We start from the raw sequence: 14460 nt of genomic DNA on the forward strand, positions 1-14460 counted from the left end.
CTGATAAGGAGCGATGTTGAGCATCTTTTCATGTGCCTGTTGGCCATCTGGATGTCTTCTTTAGAGAAATGTCTATTCATGTTTTCTGCCCATTTCTTCACTGGATTATTTGTTTTTCAGGTGTGGAGTTAGGTGAGCTCTTTATAGATTTTGGATACTAGCCTTTTGTCCGATATGTCATTTGCGAATATCTTTTCCCATTCTGTTGGTTGTCTACAAAAGTAAAATTTAAAAATACAATTTAAAATAACACAAGATAAGACAAAATATTTGTGAATAAACATAACAAAAGATGTGCAAGGTCTCTGCACCAAAAATAATAAAATATTGCCTGAGGAACTGACAGAAGACTAAATAAATGGAAAGATGCTCATGGATTGGAAGAATCTATAGTGTTAAAATGTCAGTTCTAAGGGTGTCTGGGTGGCTCAGTGGGTTGAGCATCGAATTTGGGCTCAGGTCATGATCTCAGTTTGTGAGTTTGAGCCCTGCGTCGGGCTCTGTGCTGACAGCTTGGAGCCTGAAGCCTGCTTCGGATTCTGTGTCTCCCTCTCTCTCTGCCCCTCCCCTGCTTATGCTCTGTCTCTCTCTGTCTCAAAAATAAATAAAACATTAGAAACAATTTTAAATGTCAGTTCTCCTCATATAGATGTATAGATTGGATGCAGTGATAAACCCCAATCTCATAGAAATAGCTTAATTGATTCCAAAGAATATTCAGAACCAAACAAGAATACCCAATACAATTTTGAAAAAAGAAGAATGCATTTGGAAGACTTATACTATGTTACTTGAAGATTTACTATTAAGCTACAGTAACCAGAACATAGTGTTCCTCTAACTTCATGTTATTAAAATTTCAATATACATGAAATAACTGAATAGCATAATAGTGTAATGCTCATATGCTTACCTTTGAGTTTTAATAATTATCTTCTTATAGCAATTATTGTTTTGTCTACACACACTCTTCAGTTAACCTCAATTAATTATTTCCTCTTAATATATTATCTTAACACACCCAATGAGAAATTTCTCCTGGTCACATATTCGGTTGCTCTGGAGTGCAGTTCATACAGGAAAGGTAGACTTGATTATTTATTTGTCAGTTTTTAAAATAATGAGCTGGTACCCTAACATTCTCCAGAAACGACCAATTTTTGTTCAAGTACTGTCAAGGATGCCTGTATTTAAACATCTTTAATGTCTTTCAATGCCCTGAAAATAGAATCTTTATTGAGGCTCAATTGTTCTATCTATGGCAAAGGAGGGCTTATGCAAGTGAGTTCCTGAGAACCTTCTGTAACTTTCTAGCTTGTGCCAAGATAATCCTATATATTTCCTGCCCTATATCTGGAACTAGCAATTTCTTGAAGAATCTCTTTTTTCCTTTTTGTAGGAAATGATATTAGGAGAGCAGACTCTGAATTCCAAGAGTGCTCATTGTTTCTGTGTTGGCTGCAGGCCTTTGCAATGGAGAAAACTGTGTGTGTTTGTGTGTGTGTGTGTGTGTGTGTGTGTGTGTTGTGTGTGTAAATTCATCATTGCTTTATTTCAGTGTAAGTACATTGCTGCTTTATACCAATCCAAATTCAAGATCTCAAAGTTTTTTGTTTGTTTGTTATTTTGATCCTAACTTCACTGACCCCGTGTTGTCTTTAACATTTGTTGTTTACTTGTCTTTTCCCCCACTAGACTGTAGGGCCAGGTTTTATGGCTTTTCCTCCCTTGTGCCCAGTATGATTTTATGATTTGCTGTAAAGTTGTGTTGACTGAGGGAACAGGAAAATACTTATCAAGTAAGATTTCCCAAAGAGGTTTACACTTTATGGAGAATGGCAGTAGACGTGTGGTTACCTGTGTGTGTATGTATGTGTTAGTATTACTAAGCAGGTGATAGAATCTGTTCTAAGGGTTGTATAGGCTCGTATCAACGTAAATTGGGATGTTTTAGTTTGGAATGAGAATTTTACATTGATGGAAATACTTTGAAACTTGACGTCAATACTAGACACTGTCATTTTTCGATGCTTCTTAGGTAGAATGTCTTCGGTGAAATGAATTTATCTGTATCACTCAATGGACCAAACCCCAATCAATTCATGTGTGTTAGTTTCCCATCACTGTCTTGTCCTAAGCAGTGGATCACATTACCCTACAGACATTCTCAGCTGGTTATGCTGAAAATGTTAGGCTGATTAACTGAGCATTCATTATATCTATGGTTCCCTCTGCCACTTGGAAATACCTACATGACTCACAGTATGGAGGGGTGTTAGCCTCGGCAGTAGCCTTTTCTATGGAAAAAAAAAAAAATTCCCTGATCTGACTTAAACCAGTGTACGAACTGCTTCAAGACAAATCTTAACAGCTCTTCTTCCTACCGCATTCCCACTGCCACCCCCCACCCACCCAAAACTCCTCTAGAGAAATTCTGTAGCTTCCACTGATGGGTGATAATAATTAAATGGGAAAACAAGATGTTAACAATAACGCAGGAGGAAAGAGGCCCTTCTATTTCCCATGGTCTATGCTAAGGAATTTCGTGTGAAATAGCAATAATACCATACTTGAGCAGACTTGCTGCAATACAAGGTATTTTAAGCTCTTTCCATATATTAGCACCTCACGCAGTAACTATTGTTATCTCCACTGTACAGATAAAGAAACTAAGAAACAAAGAGGTGAATAAGTTGCCTGGCTCAAGTTCTATTTACTTTTAACTACGGTCCTGGATTACCTTTCAGGATGTTATCTAATCTTCTAAGCCACTCAAGATCATTTTTTTAATAAAGTTTATTTATTTTGAGAGAGAGAGAACTGGAAAGGGGCAGAGAGAAAGGGAGGAAGAGAATGTCAAGCAGGCTCTGAAAAGTCAGTTCAGAGCCCTGTGTGGGGCTCGATCCTCTGAACATGAATCATGAGATTGTGACCTGAGTTGAAATGAAGAGTTGCACACTTAACAGACTGAGCCACCCAGCCACCCAAAGGTAATTTTTTTTTTAAATTTAGGTATATTTATTCCCATTTTACAGATAGTAATGGGAATAATGGAGGTTCAGAGACACTCAATGACTTGGTTAAATTAAGTTCCTACAACTTGTAAACTGGACCTAAGATTGTCTGAGTCAAAAGTCTATGCTCTCTCTCTTCAGCAGAAGTAAACAGAATAATTATTCTAAGGTAGCTTATCAACGATATATCATTTTACTCCCTAATTTGTATTTCATATGTAACAGAATATTGAAATGTTGCAAGTTAGAGAACTATAAAACATCCTTGTGTATTAAGTTGTATTTAACAACTTGATTTATTACAGAGGTAAGTAGAGGTAAGAATTTGGATTTAAGGGTTTGTTTTCACATAGGTCAATATAACCAGGGTGGAACCATATCATTGTGCTTGCCTTTTCCCCCTGAACTAAACAGACTAATAAAATGATGCCATTTTTTTTTTTTTTGGTGCTATATCTAGCTTTTTTTCTGGCAAATTACTTTAAAAACTTGACCTATAAAAAAATGAAAGTAGTGAAATAGTTTATTTCTACAAAAAGAGAAAACTAAACTTTTCCTGGCATAACGACTACCCAGAGAAAAATACCCTACAATTACCCCAATGGAAACATTCGCCCTTGGAAATAAACTAAAATGGGAAAAGTTTAGAACCAGTTGGAGTTGCATAATCACATTAGATATAACGGAAGCCCCATTTGAAGAGTCATTTACAGGCATTAACACTTTGTGGCCTTGGCTTTACCAAATGCATTTCCAATCAAGCGGTTCAGTCCCCTAAGACATTCCTGACCTGCTGAATGCTTTATGGATCATTTATTGATACCTATTTGCATGATTTCTATTACTCTACAAAATATAATGTTGGATATTTTTATATTTAAAATTTTCAATCTTTGTTTCTTGGCCTTAATGTACTTATTTTTTTTTTTCAGACATAGTGTCCTCAATAATAAATAACTAATGGGGGAGGAATTATAGAAATAACTTTCTCTTCTAGCAATTTTTCATAGTAAACAAAACAGAGGTGTACCTGAAGAACTTCAATGTATAAAGTGTTATTGAATTGCATTTTAAGAAGACACTTGCTATTTCATAAATGTCTACAGTAAATACAGTTTTTAAAACATGAAATGATTTTAGAATTTTAACTACAGTCATCTGATCTCTGAGAACAAAAGGATGAATCAAGCAACGGGCAGGATGGGAGGGAGCCATGGAGAGTGAGGGTGCGGAGGATTATAGCCTCCTCCCCCCCCCCCCCCCCCCCCCCAGCCGCTGCTGCCGCTGGTCAGGGGAAGTAAAACCCAACACTAGCTGTTTATCCTGCTTTAAGACCAGAATGTAAAATGAAAACCATTACTACCTCTCAGGATGCAAGGAATGTACAAGAAAGGATTAAATCAATTGAAGATGTTATCTCAATGGGAGAAGGAATTCTAATTAAATTGAAGTCTTAAAAAAAAAAAACAAACACTGCCTGTTTGAAAAGACTGATAGAGACATATATCTGATGAGTCAACTTGGTCTTTTCAAGGCCCTACCCAGGCCCCTCTTCTATTTATGTTTATGATTAGATGACAGATAAACAGCCCTTGAGAGCTTTCTATCTACCATATCCAACTACACAGTCTGAAGACTCACATTCTGAGTCTACAGATAATTCTCCTGTCCAATAAGTTGACACAAGACACCAAGAATTAGTAGGATTGGACTGGAGTCAAACCCACTACATTCATCAAAACTTTACCGGACTGTGTTCAGTAGGTGTTGGGATCTGAAGAATATGTAGACGTCCATGGCAAAACCACTCCCCTCAGGGAACTGACAGCAGGGTGTGCTGGCAAGGGGCATACCCACAACAGAAGACAACAGAATATTTTGAATGGGAAGGCAATGTGGTATGAGTGGAGTCATTCCAGACGCCGACGGGTTTAGGTTGCCTCTGAATGACTTTGGTCTACTTATTTCACCAGAACTTGAGTTTTCATATCGTAGAGGGGAACTAAGGTATCAACCTTGGGTTTGAAATGATGGACATCAACTTTGTTTCCCCCCCCCTTTTTTTTTCAATATATGAAGTTTATTGTCAAATTGGTTTCCATACAACACCCAGTGCTCATCCCAACAGGTGCCCTCCTCAATACCCATCACCCACCCTCCCCTCCCTCCCACCCCCCATCAACCCTCAGTTTGTTCTCAGTTTTAACAGTCTCTTATGCTTTGGCTCTCTCCCACTCTAACCTCTTTTTTTTTTTTTTTTCCTTCCCCTCCCCCATGGGTTTCTGTTAAGTTTCTCAGGATCCACATAAGAGTGAAACCATATGGTATCTGTCTTTCTCTGTATGGCTTATTTCACTTAGCATCACACTCTCCAGTTCCATCCACGTTGCTACAAAGGGCCATATTTCATTCTTTCTCATTGCCACGTAGTACTCCATTGTGTACATAAACCACAATTTCTTTATCCATTCATCAGTTGATGGACATTTAGGCTCTTTCCACAATTTGGCTATTGTTGAGAGTGCTGCTATAAACATTGGGGTACAAGTGCCCCTATGCATCAGTACTCCTGTATCCCTTGGGTAAATTCCTAGCAGTGCTATTGCTGGGTCATAGGGTAGGTCTATTTTTACTTTTTTGAGGAACCTCCACACTGTTTTCCAGAGCGGCTGCACCAGTTTGCATTCCCACCAACAGTGCAAGAGGGTTCCCGTTTGCCCACATCCTCTCCAGCATCTATAGGATGGACATCAACTTTGTAGGAGAGAGTCTCTTGCGTACTAAACATTCCATATATGAAAGCTGTGATGATCAGGCTAACGATGATATAATAATGTCCCTACACGAGAGGCAGAACATAACTAATTAATAGGAATAGCTGTGCAGGCTGGAGTGTTTGAAGAAAGCACCTTAGCCTTCGGAGATCAGAACCAAGTGGGCCCTGAAGTATGAGCAAAGGTGAGTGAAGCAGAAATGTGACATGTTTAAGGGTCACTAAGAGAACCATCCCCAGGTCCTGAGACTCTCAGGCAGTTTCTACTTTGGCCTCGGGGACAAGTCATGAAACTTGAATTAACACATTTGTCCACATTCTCTGAATGACTCCGCCATAAGCCTCAGTGCTTATGATTACTGTAGAATTGGTGCCAGCTTTACCTCATCAAGAATGCCAGATGTAATGTAATTTTAATGACTTCCATTGTGTTTGAGGCTTCTTTGCTAAGATCTAGCATCTCATTGCACATTTAAACTGACCTGAGTATGCTAATGAAGATTAATTGTTCATTGATTAAGGAAAGATGAATCACCCTATTACTGATGTGAACTTTCTGTCCTAAAGTAAAAGTGTTTGAGCTTCAAAAAGACTGGCTCAGATGTAGTGGGAGCCTCCGTTTAATTGTTCTTCATTTTATTTTACTCTGATTATATAAAGAGATTTTTTAAAAAAAAAATTAATGTTTATTTTATTTTTTATTTTTTTAAATGTTTATTTCTTTTTGAAGGAGACAGAGACAGAGCACGAGTCGGGGAGGGGCAGAGAAAGAGGGAGACACAGGATCTGAAGGAGGCTCCAGGCTCTGAGCTCTCAGCACAGAGCCCGATGTGGGGCTGGAACTCACAAACTGTGAGATTATAACCTGAGCCTAAATTGGAGGCTCAACCGACTGACCCTACCCTGGGTAGGTGCCTTTAATGTTTATTTTTGAGAGAGAGAGACATGGAGAGAGAGAGAGAGAGAGTGGGCACATGAGTGGGGGAGGGGCAGAGAGACAGAGGGAGACACAGAATCTGAAGCAGGCTCCAGGCTCTGAGCTGTCAGCACACAGCATGACACAGGGCTTGAACTCACAAACTGTGAGTTCATGACCTGAGCCGAAGTCAGACGCTTAACCGACAGCCACCCAGGCGCCCCTATTTTACCCTGATTATAAAGATAACAGAACATTTGTTACTTTCAAAAAAAAATCAAAAGGAAATTTTGTTACCTTTCTTTAAAAAAAAAAAGTCTATGTACACTGAATGAGTATCACAGAGGAATTTCATTAACACCTTTAATTTTTTTTTATCCAAAACTGAGTGAACTTGTTCCTATGAATCAAACTCAGATAATAAGTTTTATCATTTAGACTTTCACTGAGCTGTATGCAAACAGGAACCTGAAAACCATGGCTTAACCAAATAAGGCGTTAATTTTTCTCACCTAATTAGGGAGACTGGGGGATTCAGGGAACCAGTTTTTCTCTTTCTCATTTCACGGATCTGAGTGTATAATATTTAGCTTCATGGTTGTAGGATAGCTGCTGTACCGATGGGCACTATGTCTGCATTCTAGCTGGAAAGAAGGGAAAGACAAAGGACAACAACACCTGTGCCACCTGAATTAGTCCATTTTTAGAAGCAAGGCAATAGCTTTTGCCTAGGAGCCTAATACAACCAATATATATATTGAATATAATTTTACTTGTATCTCTTTGTTTGGACCTATGCCTCAGAGCAATCCACTATTTCTAGGAAAACTGGAAAACCTTGTTATTTAATTTATTTAGCTGGGCACATTGCTTTCCCAACCCAAGTCAGAATTAATTTTGCAAAGAAGAAGGGGAAAATGGTTTATAATGATTAGCATAGTCAATGGAATGGGTTTATTCTGATGGGTTTCTCTGCCAGCCTTTTTCCTTGAGGAGGTTCTACAAAAGTAGGCAAGGCACATCAGATCTCCCTGCAGAATTACAGACACGAATTGGCAAGGATGATAGGAACCACATGATTGCCAACCATACAGTGCTTGACTGGGGTGAGAGAATAACTGAACTTCAAGTTCAACTCTCTTTCTCTCTTAGGTTTCAATAGCTTTTTCATCATCCCCAGGCAGATTTCTTGCTTTCAGAGTAAAGCCTTCTTTATATTAGCAGTATAGTTTGATGACATATATAATGTAGACATGGAATCTACATGGAAATAAAACACCATGTAAAGAGTCCAGCCTCTGGAGGTAGAAAACCTAGGTGGAAACTGCAGTTTTGCCATTAATTAGCTGTGTGATCCAGGGAAAGTTGTTTAATTTTGCTGTGCCTCTGTTTTCTGATCTGTCAAATGGTAACAGTATCCTTCTTGATAGATTAAATGAGTTAATATATGGAGAATATTTAGAATAGCACCTGCCACAGAGTTAACACTTGGCAGGTATTAGCTATTATTTAATTCAACACATGTTTTTTTACCCCCCTCGCTGCCCCTTTGCACACCCCTCCTCAAATATGTGATTTTTAACATCTGAGACTTCATCTCTTTGGGAAAAAAATAATATGAAAGCTCTTGAGAAAGCTCTAAGACACGTTTTAAGTAACTACATGGTTGGATAGTAACTTATGAGTTACTTTGTATCTTTGCATTATTATTTATCTTATTAAATGAACATAAGACTCCCTAGGTTTGGGCACTGACTCTTCAATCTTTCGTATACACAGGGCCTGCCTTAGGTATCCTGTGTGTGACAGATACTCAGTAATATTTATTGATAATTATTATGGAAAATGGAGCTAACTGACAGATCGTTGTGGATTATGGTAATCAAAACTTTAAAAAAAAGGACTCCATGAATTATGAGAGCTAGTATCTGGAAGGAATTCCAAGAATTTATGTAGCAGGAGAGGAACTAAAAGGTCATTCTGGCAAGGATGAGCAAGGCAGGGTGTGGTGGAATGCCACAGGGAAAGGACAATAATCGACTGTGTACAGGGTATGGGGTACATGGAGGACAACTGGGCTGTTTGACCTTGACATGGTGGAGTAGTGAAGAAGCTGTTTGCACCAGTTGATTGAAGACTTTAAATATCTGATGAATACTTTGAGCTATCAGAACTGATTTGAGAGACAGAAAAAAAAACCAATTTCAGATTCTTTCACAGGAAAACACGAAGAATATTGCATTTTAAGAAGATTAGTTAAACAGTGGAATGCATAATTAATAAAATTTGCAAAAGAAAAACTGGAGGTAAAAAGACCTACTAGGAGATGATTAAAGTCCAGGGGGAGGTCTTAGGGAGAGGCGGCTTTTCTTCAAAGGCCTGAGATTAGAGGTACAGTTTCAATTTCTTTTTGAGGGCATAATGGCAGCTTCAAAAGACATCCTAGTCTCCTCCTAAATTCCCTAAGGAATTCTAAGCATTTTTCTAAACACTCAAAATCACTTAGGAAAGAATTACTCTTTCTAAATATAGAAAAATAAATTGCAAAGTAGGAAAAAGTCATTTGCTGGTGTATATAAACTTTTTAAGCCTAACTCCATTTTTAAAAGTTTTTTATTTGCTGGATTTTTTTTTATTGGTCCTATATTTTTTGAATTTTACTTTCAGAGCTGCAATTTTTGCTATCTGAAAATTCTTGAAAGGGTTTTGTATTCTTTTATATTTAATGCATTTCATCTTTCTTACTAATCTGTTTTCCCTTGAAGTTAGAAAATTGCTGTGTATTTTTTTCACCTTCTACATTGTTGATAGTAATGACTTTAGTTAATACTATAGCAATTCAGTGGAACTTATCAGCACAAAATCTTCTCAAATTCTCTTATAAGGTATGAACAATTCAATAAATATTTATTGATTGGCTTGTATTTCCTAAGCATTCTGCTAATCACTGGTTATATAGTGATGAATGGAATAGACATAATCCACACCCTCATGGAATTCACTATGTAGATGATTAAAGTGACAATAAAAATATAGGGATAAGTAGTGAATTCTGATGTGTTATGAAGGACTTGAGCAAATTTCTGAGATACAGAAGTGTGGGAATGTGGGAAAGTGAGAGGATTTGGGCCTACTTCAATAGGGTGTTTACCTCTAAGCTAGTGTTACTTTTTAATAAATTTTAAAGTTTTTAAAAATGTTTATTTATTTATTCTGAAAGAGAGAGAGTGCAGGTGTGCAGAGGAGGGGCAGAGAGAGAGGTAGAGAGAAAATCCCAAGCAGGCCCCACACTGGCAGCGAGGATGTGGGACTCAAACTCACCAACCCTAAGATCGTGACCCAAGCTGAAATCCAGAGTTGGTCTCTCAAACAACTGATCCACTCAGGTACTCCTCTAAGGAAGTGTTATTTAAATTGAGGCTGAAAAGATTTTTTGAAAAAGTTAGCCTTGTAAAAATTTGGCATTCTTAAACATAGGGTTTAAAGAAGAACTATATTGAACATTTAATTATAGGACAATTTATGAAGGCACAGAAAGAGTTAAGGACAGTCAGCAAAGGAATGCCCTAGCTTAATGCCCTAGCTTAAAAACAGCAATGACTTGTTACCACCCCTTGTCCTGGACGGGCAAGAACAGGAGGACAACAGGTAACCCAGAATGAATTGGGCTGTAGCTGTAAGACATGATGGGGAAAAAGAAACAATGGCTTTGTGAAGAGGAAAGCATCACTGTCAGACCACAGCCCGGCAGGAAAGTAACCCAGAAAGTAAATTCTGCACTCTCAATCTCTTCTACAACATATGAAAAGTCTATTTAAAGGACTTCCAGTAGTAAAATAATTTTTAAAAGAACAAAGTTGGGAGATTTGCTTTATTTCACTTCAGATTTGCTTTATTTCACTTCAAGACTGTCTATAAAGTTATATTAATAAAGACAGTGTGGTGGTAGCGAAATAGTATCCATATAGATCAATGGCACAAAAGAGAAAGTTCAGGAAAAAAAATGCACATTTATATGGTCAATTGGTCAGTTGATTTTTAATAAAGGGGCTAAGACAATATGTGGGGAAATGATAAATTTTCAACATATGGTCTGGGATGACTTCTCTTTTTTTTCTCTGTCTCTGTTTCTCTCTCTATTCTTTGTCTATTTACTTAGGGAGTGGGGCAGATAGACAGAAACATGGGGAAAGACTAATTTTTCCTTATCTCTCAGTACACATAATTATAATTTGAGGTATTATTGACTTAAACATAAAAATGTAGATAGCAAACTTCTAAAATAAAACATTAAATGAAAATCCTTGTCTTGATGATTGGTAAATCTCTTCAAGTACAAAAAATAGTGATTTTAATAAAAGGTTAAACTTCATCAAAATTAAAAACTTCTGCATATTGAAAGTCATCATTAGGAAAACAAATAGACAAGCCAAAGACTAAGGTAAAATATTTGCAAAACATATACCTGATGAAGAATTTCTTTCTGGAATATATACCGAACTCTACAACTTAATAATAAAAAATGCAACCAACCTAGTTAAGAACAGGCAAAAAAAAAAAAAAAAAAAAAAGAATAATCTTCCTTAAATGCAGATATATAAAAGACATGGAAAAGTGCTTAACATTATTAGTCATCAGGAAACTGCAAATGAGACCCCAATGAAATCCTATTATATCCCCACCAGAATGGCTGAAAATAAAAAGGAGTAACAAGTGATCTCACGCATTTGGTGGGAGTTTAAAATAGTACAACCACTTTGGAAAAACACCTGGTCTATGACCCAGCAATTCCACTCCTAGATATTTATGCAAAATAAATAAAAGCATATATTAACCCAACATTTGTGCAATCATGGTTGTTAAAGCTTTATTTATAATTGGAAAAAACTGGAAACAGTCTCGTATTCAGGAACAAACTGGAGCCATAGTCATACAGTGGGAATACTACTCAGCAGTGAAAAGAATGAGCGACTGATCCAAGCAAGCACCATCGTGGATAAATCCTTAAAAACATATGCTGTGTAAAGGAAGCTGTATACAAAGAGTATATGTCATTTAATTCATTTCTATGGATTTTTGGAACAGACAAAATCAAAATATGGTGACAATCATCTCCATAGCCTCTGGGGATTGGGAAGGGACATGGGGGAACTTTCTAGGATTGTATTATTTTCTCTCTCTTGATAGGGATTCAGGCTATTTGAGGGTATGAATTTCCAAAACTCCCATAATAGCACATTTATGGATTTGTGCAACTCATGGCATATAAATTTTGCCTAAAAAAAAAAAAAAGAAACTAAAACATATGTTAAACTCTAGTTAATGGTATGCTTAGTAAAGTGTTCAAGGACAGTGTATACTGATGTCTACAACTTATTTTGAATTAAACCAAAACACAAAGGGAATTGACAGATAAGTAGAGGGATGGACTAATGGATAGATATGTAATGCATCAAAATGGCAAAATGTTAATCATAGAATATCTGTGGCAGATATATGGTGATCATTATACAATTCTTTCAAGTTTTCTGTATGTTTGAAAATTTTGGGGGCAAATTACAGTGGATAGTTGGAAGAACCTAAATGCATACTTCCCTTCAGTTCTAACCCCACTGCCTACTCTGCTTTAAACTGATATATTAATTCAAATTATGAGAAAAGCAACCTCCCATAAGAATATTTAATAATTATCTTAGTGAAACATACAAAATGACTTTCCCATTCCATGACTGGCCTGGCCTGCCCAGTGTACTATTTTTCTTTTTTTTTTTTTTTTAAGTTTTTAAATTTTTATTTATTTTGTTTTTTTTTTCTTTTTTTTTTATTTATTTATTTATTTATTTATTTATTTATTTATTTTTTAATATATGAAATTTACTGTCAAATTGGTTTCCATACAACACCCAGTGCTCATCCCAAAAGGTGCCCTCCTCAATACCCATCACCCACCCTGCCCTCCCTCCCACCCCCCATCAACCCTCAGTTTGTTCTCAGTTTTTAACAGTCTCTTATGCTTTGGCTCTCTCCCACTCTAACCTCTTTTTTTTTTTTTTTCCCTTCCCCTCCCCCATGGGTTTCTGTTACGTTTCTCAGGATCCACATAAGAGTGAAACCATATGATATCTGTCTTTCTCTGTATGGCTTATTTCACTTAGCATCACACTCTCCAGTTCCATCCACGTTGCTACAAAAGGCCATATTTCATTCTTTCTCATTGCCACGTAGTATTCCATTGTGTATATAAACCACAATTTCTTTATCCATTCATCAGTTGATGGACATTTAGGCTCTTTCCATAATTTGGCGATTGTTGAGAGTGCTGCTATAAACATTGGGGTACAAGTGCCCCTATGCATCAGTACTCCTGTATCCCTTGGATAAATTCCTAGCAGTGCTATTGCTGGGTCATAGGGTAGGTCTATTTTTAATTTTCTGAGGAACCTCCACACTGCTTTCCAGAGCGGCTGCACCAATTTGCATTCCCACCAACAGTGCAAGAGGGTTCCCGTCTCTCCACATCCTCTCCAGCATCTATAGTCTCCTGATTTCTTCATTTTGGCCACTCTGACTGGCGTGAGGTGGTATCTGAGTGTGGTTTTGATTTGTATTTCCCTGATGAGGAGCGACGTTGAACATCTTTTCATGTGCCTGTTGGCCATCCGGATGTCTTCTTTAGAGAAGTGTCTATTCATGTTTTCTGCCCATTTCTTCACTGGGTTATTTGTTTTTCGGGTGTGGAGTTTGATGAGCTCTTTATAGATTTTGGATACTAGCCCTTTGTCCGATGTGTCATTTGCAAATATCTTTTCCCATTCCGTTGGTTGCCTTTTAGTTTTGTTGGTTGTTTCCTTTGCTGTGCAGAAGCTTTTTATCTTCATAAGGTCCCAGTAATTCACTTTTGCTTTTAATTCCCTTGCCTTTGGGGATGTGCCGAGTAAGAGATTGCTACGGCTGAGGTCAGAGAGGTCTTTTCCTGCTTTCTCCTCTAAGGTTTTGATGGTTTCCTGTCTCACATTCAGGTCCTTTATCCATTTTGAGTTTATTTTTGTGAATGGTGTGAGAAAGTGGTCTAGTTTCAACCTTCTGCATGTTGCTGTCCAGTTCTCCCAGCACCATTTGTTAAAGAGACTGTCTTTTTTCCATTGGATGTTCTTTCCTGCTTTGTCAAAAATGAGTTGGCCATACGTTTGTGGGTCTAGTTCTGGGGTTTCTATTCGATTCCATTGGTCTATGTGTCTGTTTTTATGCCAATACCATGCTGTCTTGATGATGACAGCTTTGTAGTAGAGGCTAAAGTCTGGGATTGTGATGCCTCCTGCTTTGGTCTTCTTCTTCAAAATTACTTTGGCTATTCGGGGCCTTTTGTGGTTCCATATGAATTTTAGGATTGCTTGTTCTAGTTTCGAGAAGAATGCTGGTGCAATTTTGATTGGGATTGCATTGAATGTGTAGATAGCTTTGGGTAGTATTGACATTTTCACAATATTTATTCTTCCAATCCATGAGCAGGGAATGTCTTTCCATTTCTTTATATCTTCTTCAATTACCTGCATAAGCTTTCTATAGTTTTCAGCATACAGATCTTTTACATCTTTGGTTAGATTTATTCCTAGGTATTTTATGCTTCTTGGTGCAATTGTGAATGGGATCAGTTTCTTTATTTGTCTTTCTGTTGCTTCATTGTTAGTGTATAAGAATGCAACTGATTTCTGTACATTGATTTTGTATCCTGCAACTTTGCTGAATTCATGTATCAG

The sequence above is a fragment of the Neofelis nebulosa genome, chromosome 7 (genome assembly GCF_028018385.1).
Source record: "Neofelis nebulosa isolate mNeoNeb1 chromosome 7, mNeoNeb1.pri, whole genome shotgun sequence".
Lineage (NCBI taxonomy): Eukaryota > Metazoa > Chordata > Mammalia > Carnivora > Felidae > Neofelis > Neofelis nebulosa.